This window comes from Ambystoma mexicanum, chromosome 8 (genome assembly GCF_040938575.1).
Source record: "Ambystoma mexicanum isolate Mex_15411 chromosome 8, UKY_AmexF1_1, whole genome shotgun sequence".
Classification (NCBI taxonomy): Eukaryota; Metazoa; Chordata; class Amphibia; order Caudata; family Ambystomatidae; genus Ambystoma; species Ambystoma mexicanum.
The window spans coordinates 727,946,434-727,964,976 of record NC_090929.1 but is presented as its reverse complement, the minus strand read 5'-3'; positions in this window follow the sequence as shown (position 1 = coordinate 727,964,976).

The following is an 18,543-nucleotide window of genomic DNA, read 5'->3' as shown; positions in this document are numbered from 1 at the left end:
TGTCCTGATCCTCCTTGATCTCTCTTCTGCATTTGACACAGTGAACCGCTCCATCCACATAAAAAGGCTCCATGCCACCCTTGGTATCTCGGATCAGGGCCTGGACTGGCTTACCTCCTTCCTAACCGAGCGCTCTTCCAAAGTCATACTGGGTTCCTTCTCCTCCCCTACTTCTTCCTCCACCTGTGGGATCCCCCAGGGCTCCATTATTTCACCCTGACTTTTTAGTATCTACCTAACTCTGCATGCACACCTCATTTCCTCTTTCTCTCCTAACTTCCAGTGCTATGCGAATAAGACTCAACTCTACTTCAAACTTCCTACAGACGCCCTTGCACCCTCCTTCATCCCGACTGCCTCTCTGCCGTCCAGGGCTGGTGCACTTCTAATGATCTCTGCCTCAATGCCAGCAAAACTGAGATCCTCCCTATTGGGACCCCTAGACCCTACTTTTTCCGTTCTCTCTGGTCTTCCTCCATGGGTCCTCCCTCTGCTCCCTCCTCGGAAGCCAGAAATCTCTGAGTCATCTTCGAGTGCTCTGTCTCCTTCCTCCCTCACACATAGGACATCATCAAGAAGTCCCTGTTAGGCAGAATCCTGTGTAGTGCCATTAGGGGCCACTACACACAATTAAGACTACAGGCGGCCATACAAGTTTTACCTTTGGTACAAGCCTGTACTACTATGTTAGAGTGGTAACAGTAGCGGAGCAGCCAGGCTTATCTCAAGAGTATATGAGCAGTAGCAGAGCTTATGCAAAGGGACCACAATTACTGTGACTCAAGCAAACACTGACTCAAGGTTTCAGGTAAAAAACCATTTGTTATTAACACAACACTTCTATTAAATTAAAAACCACACGTTAAATACACTACAACTGACCAAATCACTATGTACGGTATAATTCAAGGTAAATACCCTGTGTTTGAGAGAATCGGTGTTACGAAACAATACACATTACCGTGAATACGATTGCGATCACTTTTTGACAGTTTGGTCTACTAAATAAACGCATATCCGCGGCAAGAAATGCTACCGGGGCAAAAACACACTTAGCACCTGAGATACCCAGAGAGAGTTGGGGGCAAAAATCACAGGCAATACGTTAGGTAGGCAAACAGAATAGAAGAACACTCATAGGCAGAAATACAAGAGTCAAGAAGATGGAGACAGTGTCAAGTGGAACCGGGTTCCTGTGTTGAGGATCACACGTCGGATAGTTCGCGATTCAAAGTTGCCATAAGTACTTTAGATATTGTTCAATGTTCAGAAGCAAAAGTTTTAAGAAGGAGGGAAAAATAAGGGCAAGCTGACATAAACTAAGCCTCCTTCACCAATCAGGAACACCAGAAGGTAAGTAGTTTACATGTAGGTTTTATTCTCTTAGTTAATACGTAGAGAAAGCACTGGGACATCCATCTGGTCCAGTATCTTAGGTCCAACTGCCCTCAGTAGAACATTGCAATCAAACCTACACCAACATTCCACCTAGAGTCCCAGTGACATCCCCACACCAACATTCCACCTAGAATGTTAGTGACATCACCGCCCTTCACCACAACACTCATAGCCATAATCAATCCCACACAGATTATGACATATGTCCTTCTCTTCAACCAATACAACACACCTAGCAATAACCCATCCCACACAGATTATGACATATATATGTCCCTCTCTAAACCAACCCAATACTAATAGCCATAATCGGGCCCAGAACAGGTCATGACATATGTCTCCCTCCCTTGGACTGACACATCACAACCCCATGACATCACCCACCATGAGGATGGATGAACACCGCCAATAAATGTTCCGAACTAAATGGCTCATAACATTTCCGAACAGCTCCCAGCTGAGCCCTTATACCACACCACACTTCTAACCCATAATCTGTAAAAAAATTTTTTTTTTGACAACGCACAGCTGGAACCCAAAATAAAACTTATGACCAAACATCATATGGCTGCCCCTTAACCTAGAAACAGGCTCTGGCAGCCCCTTGAATGACCAGACAGCACCTAACTGCCCTTACCCAAAACATAGATATAATCTAAAAACCCCTTAGTACCGCCATAACAACACTGACTATTCCTAACCAGGCCCTATACAGCACCTAAATAAACCTTAAATCAACAACAGCACCTCGCTGCCCAATCGACAACCAACAGCACCTGACTGTCCCTAAAAGCACCAGACAGCACCTGACTGCCTGATGGACAGCACCTCACTGCCCCCTCTACACCCAGGCAGCACCTCACTGCCCCTAAAACAACCCACAACACCTCACTATCCCCAAAACACCAGCAGCTCCTCACTGCCCCCGAAAATGACCGAACAGCACCTTACTGCCCCTAAAACAACCAGACAGCACATCACTGTCCCCAAAAATGACCCAGACAGCACCTCACTGTCCCAAACACACCAACTGCACCCCACAGTCCCTTAAAACACCAGACTGCACCTCAATAACCTAAAGCCAACACAACACTTCTCTACCCCACCTACCAGCATGTGGACAGCATCCAGAAAGCACCTCACTATCCCTACAAACACTGGACAGCACCTCACTGCCCCAAAAACAACCAGACTGCACCGCACAGTCCCCAACAACACCAGACAGCTCCAACTGCCCCTACAACAACCAGACAGCACCTGACTGCCCCTGAAACAACCAGAAAGCACCTGACTGTCCCTAACACACCAGAACACACCCAGACCGCACCTCACGGTCCCAACAAACACCACCTCAGTGCCCTAAAACCCCCCAAACACACCCGAAACCCACCAGACAGCTAGAAACAGGCTCTGGCAGCCCCTTGAATGACCAGACAGCACCTAACTGCCCTTACCCAAAAACATAGATATCATCTAAAAACCCCTTAGTACTGCCATAACAACACTAACTATTCCTAACCAGGCCCTATACAGCACCTAAATAAACCTTAAATCAACAACAGCACCTCGCTGCCCAACCGACAACCAACAGCACCTGACTGTCCCTAAAAGCACCAAACAGCGCCTAACTGCCGAATGGACAGCACCTAACTACCCCCTCTACACCCAGGCAGCACCTCACTGCCCCTAAATACACCAGAAAACAACACCTCACTATCCCCAAAATACCAGCAGTTCCTCACTGCCCCCGAAATTGACCAGACATCACCTCACTGCCCCTAACACCACCAGACCGCACCTCACTGTCCCCAGAAATGACCCAGACAGCACCTCACTGTCCCAAACACACCAACTGCACCCCACAGTCCCTTAAAACACCAGACTTCACCTCAATAACCTAAAGCCAACACACCTCGCTACCCCACCTACCAGCATGTGGACAGCATCCAGAAAACACCTCACTATCCCTATTACAAACACTAGACAGCACCTCACTGCCCCTAAAACAACCAGACTGCATCTCACAGTCCCAACAACACCAGACAGCTCCCAACTGCCCCTACAACAACCAGACAGCACCTTACTGCCCCTAAAATAACCAAACAGCACCTGACTGTCCCTAACACACCAGAACACAACCAGACCGCACCTCACGGTCCCAACAAACACCACCTCAGTGCCCTAAAACCCCCAAAACCCACCAGAAACCAACCAGCCAGCACCACACTGCCCCCAAAAATGACACGGACAGCACCTAACTGCCCGCTAAACAGCACCCCACTGTCCCCGAAACAACCAGAAAGCACTGTCCCCAAAAACAACAGCACCTACTAACTCTAAAACACCCAGGGCGCACTCGAATGTGCCCCTCAAACAACCAAACACCACTGCACTGTCCCTAAATACATCAGAAAACAACACCTCACTATCCCTACAAGCACTCGAATGTGCCCCTCAAACAACCAAACAACACCTGACTCCCCAAAAACAACAAACATCACCTAACTGCACTTCACAGTCCCTACCAACAACCAGACAGCACCTCACTGTCCCCCAAAAGCGACCCAGACAACACCTCGCTGCACCCATAAACACAGAAATCATGCATACATAACCAGGGGACATGCCCCTACGAACATGATAAACAAAACACAGCAGGACAACATGTAAACCCCACAGTAAGCGACAGCCATATCCACAGCATGGCGCTAAAGTCCCTGCGCCCAACCCCAACATGTCCCTGAAATGCAAAACACCAAATGCATGACAAGCAATTGTAAATGCAAAAGTAAAATTGATGGAAGTGACATGGCGCTAAAGTCCCAGCGCCATACCCCCACCCACATGTCCACTTCAGTCAACCTGCAAAGCAAACATTGCATAAACAAACATTACAATGTCCCATGGACCCCACACCCACAAGTCCATACTGAAAACCCAAGGATATGTCTTGACAGCAGGCCACCTACATAAACACGACATAATGAATTACAGGCCATCACTACTAACATTAACCCAGGACCAAACCATAGTTGTACTAAACCCAGAGGCCACCACATAAACACAACAGCATTATGATTACACAGGCCTCCCCCACACCTACCACATAAAAAGGTCTGGACCTGACAGATCCTCCACGCCATGCGAGCCCCAGAGGTCTGGATCCAGCGCTCGCCACTTTGCCATGCTTGATGTCAAAACACCCACTTGTTGCTTCCTCCGTTTTACAGCATAAACATTGTAAACTCCCGTTAGAGCAAACACGATCCACGCATTTCTCACCAGCTCCATTGACAACCGTCTTCCTGCAGGCATAACCTCAGCACCCTCCCTTTGTGCGAGACAATCATGAACACCCGGACAATCCAGATAAGGCATGTGTCCATCCATGGCATGTGTCCCAATATTATTCCTGTGCACCTCGGAACAATATCTTCCTAATCCAGCGCCGGCAAGACACTCACCAACAACGTCGCGTTCCAAGGGGACGTTGCGTTCCAACAGGTAGTTGCGCTCCAGCTGGGCCTGCTGTAATACCAGTCCTCCGCCCACTGATGCTGGCCCAGCCCTTGCCGACGTCATCCTATCGGCACCCGACATCCTGCGGAAAATAAATCTTTGAAGCATTTCCAGGTGCTCTGCGTCCCCTGATGGCCGCGCACCACAGCGCCACCTAGCGTTTACAGGGGAAGTTAACACCCTGCACCCTGACGAAACCAATTCCACAACATACGACCTCCGTAATGCCAGTCCTCTGCCCACTGATGCTGGCCCAGCCCTTGCCGACGTCACCCTATCGGCACCCGACATCCTGAGGAAAATAAATCTTTGAAGCATTTCCAGGTGCTCTGCGTCCCCTGATGGCCGCGCACCACAGCGCCACCTAGCGTTTACAGGGGAAGTTAACACCCTGACGAAACCAATTCCACAACATACGACCTCCGGCTCCGGACCAAGGACCCTGCAGTCCAACGGCTGCAACCTCTGGCCACCTCGATCTGGGCCTCCTGCCAGTAGGCTCCACAGCAACCCCTCGGCCCGACAACCGGGCTTGGCGGAACCCCCAGTTCAACCGCCTCCGACAACTCCAGGCACAATAGAGAGGAACTCCCAATCCGCTCTCCCGTCCTGCGCACCCCAACTGCCTCAACCCAAGACAGCCCACCAGGACCAAGGACACCGAACACAGCCAGCCACCGCTCACTCTCCACGTATCAGGGGCAATGGATACCTCACTGCAGTCACGGGACACTTCTTCACCGCCAACATACCGCACGCCGCCGAATATCTGGTCAGCAACGCACCGGGCGGGATGTCATCGCTGGGGGGCGATGTCACAGTCCTTCAGCTGCCCCCTCCACAGCAGCACCATCCGTATCCACTTTAGCTCCGGCGCCACCTGGACTCTGGACCCTCCATGCACCGGGCCCTTCAGCCCGGGCGCCGCCTGGATTCTGGACCCCCCAGGCACTGGGCCACCTCAGCCCGGGCGCCGGCTGGAATCTGGACCTTCCAGGTGCTGGGCCGCCACCCCTGGCACCGCCTGGACTCTGGGCCACCTCAGCCCGGTCGCCGGCAGGAATCTGGACCTTCCAGGCGCTGGGCCACCTCCCCTGGCACCGCCTGGACTCTGGACCTTCCGGGTCCCCGAGCTGGACCACTGTATTGGACCCCACTGCACCGCCCGGCCTGCAGCTCCTTGTTGCTGGATGGATGTCACCCTGGAAGGCAGTGCTCCTCACCTACTGCCCCTTCCCAGCAGGACCATCCTCGTCGCCAGTGACATAAACTAAGCCTCCTTCACCAATCAGGAACACCAGAAGGTAAGTAGTTTACATGTAGGTTTTATTCTCTTAGTTAATACGTAGAGAAAGCACTGGGACATCCATCTGGTCCAGTATCTTAGGTCCAACTGCCCTCAGTAGAACATTGCAATCAAACCTACACCAACATTCCACCTAGAGTCCCAGTGACATCCCCACACCAACATTCCACCTAGAATGTTAGTGACATCACCGCCCTTCACCACAACACTCATAGCCATAATCAATCCCACACAGATTATGACACAAGCCTTATAAGAGAGAAATAGGGATTTCACCCAGAATTCCTCAAGCAGGACACAGTACCTTTTCAAAGAAGAAGCTGGTGCCACGGCAGTTGTTCCTGGTAGTTTCCTGTAGATCCATGATTCCTGGCTTCGGAAGCTGGTTATCCCCACCAGGCTCAAGGGAAGAAGACTCCGGACTGGATCTCCTCTTAGTGGTAGAAGGGTAAATAGCTCAGAACTGAAGCAGGGCTTCACCGGTATGGGATAGTTGCAGCAGTCGACCTCTCCTCCGCTTCTCTTCAGTTCCTTGTAGTTCCAGTGGCGACTCTCTGACTTCCATCCCAAGAGACCTGCCTTTCATGCAAAAATCCCCCATTCACACAGCCTGGCTGTCAATCACACAGCAAGGGGGTTGTCCAGCCCGGATAACCCCAACAGCCAATCATGAAAAAGTGCGACTTGGTTTTCCTAGGATACCCTGTGCAGGGGATGACTACACCCCTCCCTCACATTCAGCCCACCTAGACACCCAGGCGCCTTGAGGAGGGCTTCTTGGCAGAAGCCCGCCAAAAGAAAGTGAACCAAGAAGGCAAACCTGGTTTGCCGTGCAAAGTAAAACACAAGAAGGATTTTAACAAAAAGAAATGGTGAATAAACCGCACCGGAGCCAAAATAAAAAGTATTTGGTTAAGCGGGTTTAAGCTCGAAGCTAACACAATAGCCTACAATATTACCACGGTTATATAAGATAACCGAGGTAGAAAATTAGGGTAGATACCACTGCCACCAGCCATGTCCAAATGTTAAAAGAGGGAAACAATGCTCTACAAGGTACAGAGAAAAAGGGCTAAGAGTTAACCCTTCCAGTACTTCCAGTACTCCATGTAAGATGAGGTGTACTGGATCTGTGGTTAATTTGACTAAGTAAAGTTAATGGTAGCTTTACCCTATTCTGGGGGACGGTAGTCAGACTCAGAAATGGAGTCGGTGGGAAGTCTGAACGACAACCCTGTGTCACTGCACAGACGGTGCTGTGTGACACACAAAAGAAGGGGGCTACTCAAGTGGTGTACTCCAGAGTCCACAATCACAAAAGCAGGTACAAACACATAGCAAAACACAAGTAAGAGTGGTGAAAAAATCACACTCTTACCAAGTGGAAAGAAACAACTCCAGAGATCCAGCAAAGCTGCTGAGGGACTCACTAGATAAGGGAAATTAGACACGAAATGAGAATTCTCCCTAACAGTCCCACTTTCAGCTCTTCCTTCTGAAAGTAATTCTACCTTTCCTCACCTTCCCCTAGCGACTCAATGTTACCCGGGCTCTGCTTCTCCCCAGGCTTGACTATTGTAACAGCCTCCTCCTTAATCTACCTTCGTCCACTCTGCGAGCCCTCCAGCTAATCCAGAATAGAGCAGCAAGATTTATCCTTGGTCTCTAGCCCAGGCACTGCATCTCTCCTGCCCTACAAAGTCTCACTTGTTCCCGATCGCAGCGCAGATTAAATTCAAATCCCTCTGCATCATCCACAAGGCTGTCTGGGCAGAGGACCACGCGATCTGCAACTCTTTCTGATCAAATACTCCCCCTCTAGACTCCGGCATTCCTCCGGCACCAACTCCTTGCATGTGAAGCGGTTTGCTAAACAGAGAGCAGGTGGTCGTTCTCTCCTCTCCTCGGCAGGCTCCCTTCTTTGGAATAGCCTCCCCCTCCCTCTTTGCCTTAAGCAGGACCTCCTTAAGTTTCGGACAAAACCTCAAGACCTTCCTCCTCTCCTCTTCCTTGACTCCCTCTCTCCCCTGATAATCGCACAGTAACTTGACTGAAGTGCAGGGCCCTTATGCATCCTTGGGGCCCTGACGTCCCACTTCTCCTTATAATCTCAGCTGCTGTCCATCCTCTGCACTTGCTTCGGCTTACCCGCCCCTTGGAGGTGGCACTTACCCTTTATTCATAGCACTTCACCTGCTGCTCACCACTCTCCCCTCTGCACTTGCACGTTCTGAACACTCACAAGGCATAGTAGGTTCGTCCCCCCCCCCCACTACCTTCTTTGGTTTATTTAATTAATGAATTAATTATTATTGATGTAATTACATATTCTATCATCCCCTGTCCGCTCCCTGTTGCCCTGTGGGCGCTTTGAAACACTATTTGCTTCCTGTATAAGTGTCTAACATGTCAACAAAGAATACAATTAAAAAAAATATTAACAATATTATTCACTTCCCTTGAAGACAGTGACCACTGCAGATGCAAAGTAAGTACCCTTTACAAACCTATATACATTTTTTATAATAATGTTAAACTTGTAATTTTTTACATTTTACACTTCAAAATAAATAATCTACTACAATTTAATTACAGCAAATTTCAAAATATCAAGAGCAACCATTTCTTCAAAGGAGACAGCTTTGTAATTTTAAAAAAAAGAATACATCTCCTTTTAGTCTCGTCCAGATACCTTGATTGGGTTTTGGCTAATCACTCAGAGCTCCCTGTTCCTCATAACTAGGCTGGCCTCCTAAAATCTGTCCACCAGGCCAGATCTAGAAATCCACCTTAACAGATGTAATCAATAGTAAGACGACATTGATGTGGAGTCTGTAACTAAAGTATTTTCGGATTTAACTAGTTCGAAGTCTAGAGAGAAGTTTGTTCTCCTATGCCGTTTGACATCAGGTTTAGGATTACTATGCCTCAAGATTGTTATGCAGTGTGCACTGAGTTTCTCATATTGCGCATACATCACCCATAAGACCATTTTGGAGTACAGATTCCGACACATAATAAAATCACATTTGTCATTCAAAGGTAAAATGGCCCCATCTGCCAGATTGTCTAAAAACAAAGATAAATCATGAATGTATCAAATTATGATACTATCAAATATCCTTAATTCCTCTTTTGAAATATACCGACAAAGTAGTACCCAACTTATGTTATGGTCCAAGTATCTGGAATTTGGACTCGGGCACAAATGATGTTTCCTTGAAGGTATGTTATGTCTACCAAGTTGCATCTATATTTCAGTAATTAGGTACAAGGTGGGTTTGATCTCCCGCCATGCTCAAGCTCAACGGAAGTCATTATTGCTGTATTATAAAATATTAGCATTGCCATTGAATGCTATGTAAGAGGTTTTTAATTATACAACCCAGGTAGCTGTAATGTAAATGAAGACACACTTTGGCTTGTGGATGATTACATCGTATACTTTCTGAATGATATGTTACCAAGGAAGACTTAATGCTCAATCCATGCAGATTGTGCTACTTGGACTGGGTGGCCACCAAGCCCAAGATATAGCGATGTGGCACTTACAAAGAAAAAGCAGAATGTTCTTCCATGTATTTGATTAAGCCCCCAGTGTTGGGGTTAGAAACACACTTATGAGATTAAGTTTAAACATTTTGACAGTTAGAGAAATTATAGGTATTCAGAAAGGGGAAAGCACCAAGGAGTCCATCTGTAGCCATTGCAAGTCAAGGACCAAAGAAACTGGGAAGCATATATTCAAGGAATACACAGGCCTTTTTGATTTGCGCCATGAGAACTGTAGACCCTTCCTATACGATGTTGGCTCCTAAAACTTTGAGTCCGTGTGGCATAGAGTGTTGGCGGGGAATCTGTTAGCACTGACCATAGCAGGGGTGAGATTCATGAATGAACTTTTAGCATTAACAATGAAATCATAATTATGATATAGGTTATTTCTGATCCTTTACATTACATTTTATTTTCTCTGATCATTGACTGATATGTAAATACGTGGCTTTTATTTGTGAAAGGTTGAATGAACCAAAGCACAATAAAAAATAAATCAAAAAATCCAACTGCCATAAACATTGATGACGGAGTTGTTTCACATTTAGAAGAACTAGGTCAACCGCTATTGCATGTTTAGAGTTAATTCGGCATCCATTGCATACCTGCATAGCCAGATCCTGCAGGAGATCCCCTCCAACCCATATTTCCTTCCTAGAATCCCTTTTAAGTACTTTTGGAAGTTTCCTGTAAAGCAATTATGACAAAACTGAAGACAAAAGCTTTGAGATCCGAGTCGCCGAATTTCTGAAAGATGCCGGCAACATTCCAGAACATAAATGTGATATCTAACAGGAAGCACTACTGGCCCATTGGCAGGCTTTTCAATTGTGTTGCACAATTCCTTGCCGGATAGTCACCTGGTGGGGGATGGTTGGAGATTGGAAACCTAATGACCATCTGTTCATTTGACCATAGAGAGCTAACTGCCCACATAGGAGAATTGAACACCTGACGGTCTCGCTTTCGACTTGGAAGAGGAATATAAGTGAAAGGTTCATGCCTCTTTGACTGCCCGGTGCCATGCAGTTGGTCCTATCATGTTCTGCACACACCCCTGCACCCTGTGGGTGGGGAGACTCATTGGTTGTCTTGGTTCCGAAATGTAGGCACCATTTGGTAGAATCAGTCGAATTTTGCAAAAGGGATTTACAAGTGGATCCACTTTTCTTATGAATGATATCAGGCTAGAGTTGCCACACCCAAGAAATATTGTATTATGAAGAGTATAATCTTCATTTGCTCTCAGCCTCTTCACAACTTTCAGGTCAGACCTCAAGATCGTGCCTTTGCCAAGCTTGATGCTTAGCCATCTACACACCTTTTTCAATATGCCAGTCCGATTTTCCATTTCAGTCGGTCAGAGACATTGGTACTTGTTACAAATTTGCCAGTCTAGGAACTACGGTATCGGTAAGCGTCCCTTTCGGCCTGAAAGGCACCCGCGAGCAGAGCATGTCGGATGCATCGGTGCATCCGGCCTCCCCATTGAGCCCTATGGGGCTAAAATGGGAATGGGGAGCATTCCGTGCCGGCGCCCGCAAATGGGCAATTACCGGGTCCGGCTGGGCCGTAATGATTTGGTAATTGCCCATTCGTGGGCACCGGACATTTTTGGAAGTTTGGCGGCAGCCTGCCGGTTTTACCGGCAAGGCTACCGTCAAACTTCTAATGAGGCCCAATTGTACAGTAACATATTTCTTGTCACCCAATTACCTGCAATTCTCCACAGCTTTGTTTCCTCTATTGCCTCCATGAGAGACGAAGGTTACCACTCCTGTCACTCTCTCGGAGTCACTGAATGGGTTTTCACTCTTCATTTGTTCCCAGGAAGGTAATTTTAGCAGGGACCACAACAGGTGCACTGCTCAAGTTCAACTGTGGCAGAGAAGGGAGATCTGCTAATTCACACAATTGAGTTTGGCTGTGTGAAGGGAAAGGCTTCCTCCTGCGTTACATTGCAGATCGTTGGAAGATCTCAATTTGGTCTTTTGAATATATTTAGATCCTGCCTCTCCCCTTAAGTGCTCCACTGGAGCAGTTAATGATCATCTTGAAATTATAACTTCTTCATCCTGGGAAGAGCCTTTGGACAGACCTACTCTTGTCAGTTGGAAGTGACATGATGTTTGAACTTGGGGCTGCCCCTGGAGACCTATCTGCTTCATAGGCCAATCCTCTTCATGTAACGTAAACTTTCATTCAACACGTCCCTAGAGACTTGTGCCCATTTAGTCCCGGCCTCCACCTCCTGTTGTTTGTATCTCCATTGGAGGATATTCATCCATAATTCGATGGATGCCTTGAGGGCCAATGCAGAAGTGTTCAGGTAGTCAAAAGACATTTGATGCAGTTGGATGAATTAGACATGGGTAGAGGCATGAACAATTATGTCTGGGAACCTGAGTCTTTGGATAAGATCTGGGAGGGGTATTCTGCACATCTCACAGAGGGACTGCTTAGTATCCATTAGGAATGCCAGCTTGTCCCCATATAGTATGGATTGCACTGACTACTCTGATTGGGGTACAGCCACCTTAACCCTGTCACTACTTTCATGAGCGATCTTGAAGGACTTGTCAGGCTCAGCGCAACCCCCCAAAATAGGCAAAGGGGAGTCAATTGAGCCCAATCTCAATTTGATTCATGCATTTACACAGGCTTTCATTCTTGCTTCACTTTTGGCCGATGCCTTGTTGCTCCACTACCCTAGCGCAGTACCAGAAGATCGGCAAATTGCATCTAGCCACTGTTTTGTGCCACTGCCCTGCATCTTTTTACACAGGGATAGTACTATAGACCTATAATTTGAATGGAGCCACTATTTTGTGCCACTGCCATCCATCTTTTCCACAGGGTTAGTACTGTAGGTCTGTAATTTGCATTTAGCTACTGTTTTGAGCCACTGCCCTGTGTCTTTTTCCACAGGGATAGCACGGTAGGGCTGTAATTTGCACATAGCTACTGTTTATTGCCACAGGTCTGTAATCTGAATCTAGCTTCTATTCTGTGCCATAAGCGTGTACCTTCCGCACAAGGATAGTGCTGGTAGCCTTTTTTTCCTCCACAGGAGTTAAGCACTATTTCTCAACTCACATTCCTTTTCAGGACCTCATTGTTAAACAACAAAATCCTTTACTCAGTTCTGATGTTCCTTCTATGACCTCTTGTTGTCACACACTTGTGAGGGTTTCCTGGTCTGGTATACTCTCCTGCCAGAGCTTGTTGGATTCACACATTTGTGATGGTTGCCTTTTATACTCTTCTGCCAGGACCTCTTCTTTTCATACACTCATGACTGCCTAGTGTACTCTCCTGCCTGGACTGCTAGTATTCACACACTTGCGCTGTTTGCCTGATATACTCTCTCGCCAGGGCTTCTAGTATTCACACACTTGTGATGAAGCCTGCTATAGACTCCTGCCAGGGCTTCTTTGTTTATGCAGAATTGCATGCAGTACCCTCTGAGAACACCACACACAATTAGGACTACAGGAGTAAGTAAAAACCAACCTTTGGTATAAGTCTGTAGCACACACTTTTTGGTAGCGAGCTGAGCAGCCAGGCGTATCTCAAGAGGGAATGTGAGCCGTAGATGAACACAGAAGTATCACAATCACAGTGGTTCAAGTAGACCCTTACTCTCAAGGTTTCTTAGTAAAACTCTATACATTTATGTACACAATCATTTGGAAAACATTCACTAGTAGGAATCAACTTAATATTAAACACCAATACACTACAGTAACAAACTCTAAGCTGTAGAGACAGTTCGAGCTCCCCTGAGAAAGTTGCCAAATAGCACTTCAATGGCTTCCAATGGGAATAAAAAGGCAGAGGTTTGTATAAAGGGTTAGAAAACGCTTATGTTAGGCAATGCAAAGTTTCAGTGTACCAGGAGGGTCAGTTCAATTCAATAGGCCAGGTCAAAGTCAATAGTCCAGTGTTCTTGAATAGGACAGAACAGTTCTGGTAACAAATGGCAAAGTCTCTGTAAAAGTTCTCAGAAGTAATTTAGACGAAAAAGGGAGATATGCTGTGTCACAAGCTGATTAGGCCTGCAAGTTGGGAAAGTTTCACAAACGTTCACCGCGAGAGTTAGGATCTCTCAACCGGATGGCACAGTACCTTAATGTGAAGCACAAAGATGTAGCTGAAGGCATTGATTCCTTGCAGTTCCTGCAGATCTCACTGTTCCTGAGCCTCAGTCGTGGGGACAAGAGGGAAGACGTCAGGGGACTCCTGCACTGCACGGGATTGTCATCAGAGCAAACAAAATGGAGTCACTTCAGTTCAAGTAGTTGTGGCTTCAAAACCCAAAACTGATGTCCCTCTCCCTGGTTAAACCTTAACCAGCCTTGAGAATGGTATCCAGGTGTTTTCTGAGCTGATTGGTCCCACCAGCTCAAAGGAAGAAGCCATCCTTGAAGGAGCTTCTCTTTCGAATGGATTTCTGGCCATTCGGATGTGCAGCAGGGCTTCACCAGGCACACCAATGGTCCAGTGGTTGCAGCAGCAGTCCTCTTCCAGCTCATTTTTGGTTCTTTCGTTCCAGTGGTCGACTCTGCCTTCCAGTCCTGGAGACTCACCTTTTAAGCAGTTTTCTCCCTTTCATTCCATCCTACCTGTCACTCACCCATCAGGGTGGCTGCACTTGCCGGAAAGTCAGCCAGCCAATCATGCCAGAGTGTATTTGGATCTCCTAGGAGACTAAGCACAGGGAGTTTCGGGCACCTCCCTCACTTCCTGCCCACCCCAGCCACTCAGACGCTAAGGGCAGACTTTAGTGCTGAAGCCCGCCAAAGGCTCACGGACAAAGGGACCAAACTTGATTTGGCGGTCAGAGTTAAATACAAGAAGTACCTTTCCACAAAGAAACTGAAAAAAAATGACTGGAGTCTATTTTTACAGAGGGGTCTTGGATGCCATATTCAAGGAAATGGCCGCCCTGATTTTTAGCTACCGGTGTTCGCGGTAAAAAAAAATCCTGGTAGTTTGCTATAAAACCACTGCCACCAGCCATTTCAATAGGAAAGGGTAACTTGGGACAGCTACATGAGTGTTTAGACACAGGGGATGCTAAGCAACCCCTCCAGCATGCTATAGGAAGATAGTGTGTGCTGGGTCTATCAATTTAAAAAAGACAAGTAAAGTCAATGTAACTTTACATTTTCTGGGGAACAGTAGTACATACCAGAGAAGGTATTTAAACCTTGGGAAGTCCAAAGGACATCCCTGTGCCACTGCACTTAAGGTGCTGTGTGACACAACAATCAAAAGATGATGCCTAAGGAGTTATCTAAAACTACATAATCAAAGAACACAAGAGTAAAACACACAACAAAACACATGAAAGAGTGGGAAAAAAGGCTCACACTCTTTTCAGGTAAAAACAATCAAGTCCTCAAAATCCAGAAAAGCTGCTGGGGGTCTCTAAGGTGAAGGGAATTAGCACATTTATGAGAACTCTCCCTAAAACTCTTGTATTCACACGGGCTCTCTGCACTTTCCCAAAGTCGTACACACACTTTGTTTTCAAATATGTCCTCCGGATATATTATCCGTTACTGGTCTTTCCTCCGCTTGCACAATTTATATCCATCTGTTTGTAAGAGTTTTATTTGCAATTTAATTCGCCTTTTAATGTTCAGTTAATTCGTTCTTTCTTTCTCACTTGCTTGCTGTTCATTCACTTGCATTCGGCATGACCGCAGACAGGCCTCGGGATTCCCACGGGCTATGGGAGTACTCACTAGCTCTCATTCGTGTTCCTGGATTCTCCTCTGGTCAACCAGAGAAGCGCTTTCATCTGCTTCCTTCTCACAATCGCTTCTGCCTGGTTTCTTCGGTTCTTACAGCTTCCACTTGCAGCGGCTGCTTCGCTCCGGGCTCTGGCAAGTAAATTGCTGCTGTTGGTCACCTGCAAATGCACAGGTGTCCCTCGCCTACTCCTGGCATTCCCGCACCGTGTCTTTCTTGTGCAGGCTTCTCCTTCTTCGCTGGTGACCCGCCTGGTTCCACCATGCCTCCACCATGCCGGTAATCGCCTTTCGCTATCATCAACCTCATGAAGAGACGCAGTTCACTCCCGTCAGCAGCAGACCTTGATGTCCTGCTTCACTTGCCTTTTAAACTTCCCAGTCACAGGTGTGTATGAGAAACAACTAGAATTCTCATTGTGCATTACTCGATTCCTTTTTCTCGTCCCAGTACTTTGGTCATTCTGGGAAAGGAAATCCAGGTTTTGGAATTGATTCGGAAGACTTGAATAAACATTTTCAGTAGTCTTAAATGGTGAATGAGTCTTGGATCAATGAAAGGTGGAACTGGAGAGGGTTATCTCCCATTTATTTATGGGAGAAGGAGTGGACGTATGGCAATAAGCCATGAGGATATTAGATAATGTAGGGTTATTTTCCAGAGAAAATGGGGACACTATGTCTCACCCGATGAAGCCATGATATCTCCCCACAGGGTGTCTCCCCCATGTGATCCTCCCTCATATAGCTGCCCCCAGGGTCAGGATCAGGTAGCGGCTGCCGTCCCCTGGGCACATGGGAGGAGGTCACCGCCAGGAAGTCAGTGATGACTCCATCTGGTTCATCACACTACCCACACGGAGTCACTGGAATAACTACTATCGTCCTCTCTCGTCCAGATTGTTCAAAAACCCTACACCTGGGCAATCCTGCATCGCAACTTAGAAAACTCCAATGAGTCCAAAACACTGCAGCTAGGCAAATGTCTACCTTCATAACTTTGTGCATCACCCACCATGCTCTGCACAACACAGGACCGGAATATCTACAGCAAAATCTCATCCCCTACAGACCCAACAGAAACCTGAGATCAGGCACAGCTCTCCTCTTTGCCATCCCTTTCGCCAAATTGACCAAAATAGGGGGATTCTCCTTCTGCGTCCAAGCACCCACCCTACCCCTTTAAGCATCCACTGCACAGAGGATCACTTTACCTTTGGAAGACACCAAAGACCTGGCTCATCTGCATCATGACTGACCTATTCCTCCTCTTGGGTGATCTTTCACCCCCTGACAGCTAGGTTGGGGCATCTATGAGTGACAGAGACAACAAGACAGTACTGCACATGCCCAGAAAGGATTCCGCCTGATCCGCTTGATGGATCTGCACTCCCTCATGGCAACTACAAATCAACCATGAGTCACTGGTATGTATCACACTCATCTCAATGGGAGACAACCATATCCCTCCCAGGGCACAGCTACCCACCTGCATAAATCTACAATCCTCCACTATTCAAATTCATATCGCACATGACCTCTGCCACTAGAATGCAGCAAAGTCCCACGGAAAAATGTGGTCTATCTGGTCTCCTGGACTTGCATGCTCTCCCAACAACACATCACAGCACCCGCCACAAGCCAGTTCTCCATGGGTCATTAGCAGGGACCTTGCCACCCCTACATACCTTCATAATGGCTAAAATGCACACATGCATTCTAAAATCCTCTTGCCAATTCTCATCCCACGGACCTCAAAGGACGTTCACCTACAACGCTTTGAGGCCAAACAAATGGCATATAAAAATAACATTACAGGTACAACATGGTCAGGGTCAGTGCAAGTCCTGTACAAACAATTACTCACACAGCATACAATGGCAGGTGTACGTTTCCCTCGCAAATATGCACAAGTACAGCATTGGCAAAGCAACTGATTTCAAGGGCCTGTGCACACATTACTAAAAGTGGTACATTTATGGCACAAACAGTATCAGTGCACGCTTCACTCCCACACTGGAACAGGTCCAGCATGTGCAAGGCCATGGCAGGATTCCCTCCTAAACTAGCACAGGTGCAGCATGGACGCAGCCAGGGCAATCTCCCTCAAGCAACACCTTGCACAGCAAAGGAAGTGACAATGCAAGTTTTGCATGCCAAGATCAGGTGCAGCATGAGCTTAAGATCCATGCAGACTGCTAGCTCCCCTGCATGTGGAGAGATCCTCTTTAATATGACCCTCTAATCCAATCAGCAGCTATTACCAATGACTATGTGCTGGCTGGGGAGTGGGGCAGGTACAGGGGGTGCACTGTTCATACCGTGCCTGCTTTCTGCTCTCTGTCTCTTCAATAGCTCATTACCAGACTTATTTGGTTGTGGGAGAAAGTGCGAGGTGAAGAGGATGGGGTGCTAAGATCTGGCCTGCACAAACTCACACACCCACGTGGCCATTGCCAATTGCAACATGTCTCTGCTCCCAAGTCTGCCCAGTATGACCACTAGCCAATCCTAGGCTGTCCAAGGAGGTGGGAGGGGACCACCAAGGAGCAAGTTCTAAAACTGCAGGGCAGTGTAGCTTGGTTAGAGCACATGTTGGAGCGCAAGTTCACTGCAGGCAAAATGCCATCAGAGTCCTCTATGTTCAATAGCACTCCTGGTGGATTATTAGTTGTTCTGGCCCTGTTTTTAAGTGCCATCAATTTGGATGGTCAAGCATTTTTTCATTATCAAATTGCTAGTATGACCTCATAAATTGTTAAATTCATTTGATACTTTTCACAGTAAGGTTACGGTTTGACCAGCATTTTACCATCACAAGGCCCACTTACAACTTTGACAACAGGTTGAGTGCTATGCATTTACCCTAAACAGGCACATATTCTCAACCAGCATGCTTATCATGGATTTATAACCTGCACGTGATAGCAACATAGTGGCGGCAAGGCTTGACCAGTACAGTTCAGCATTGCTTTGAAAGCAAGCCCAGGAAATTGCAAATTAATT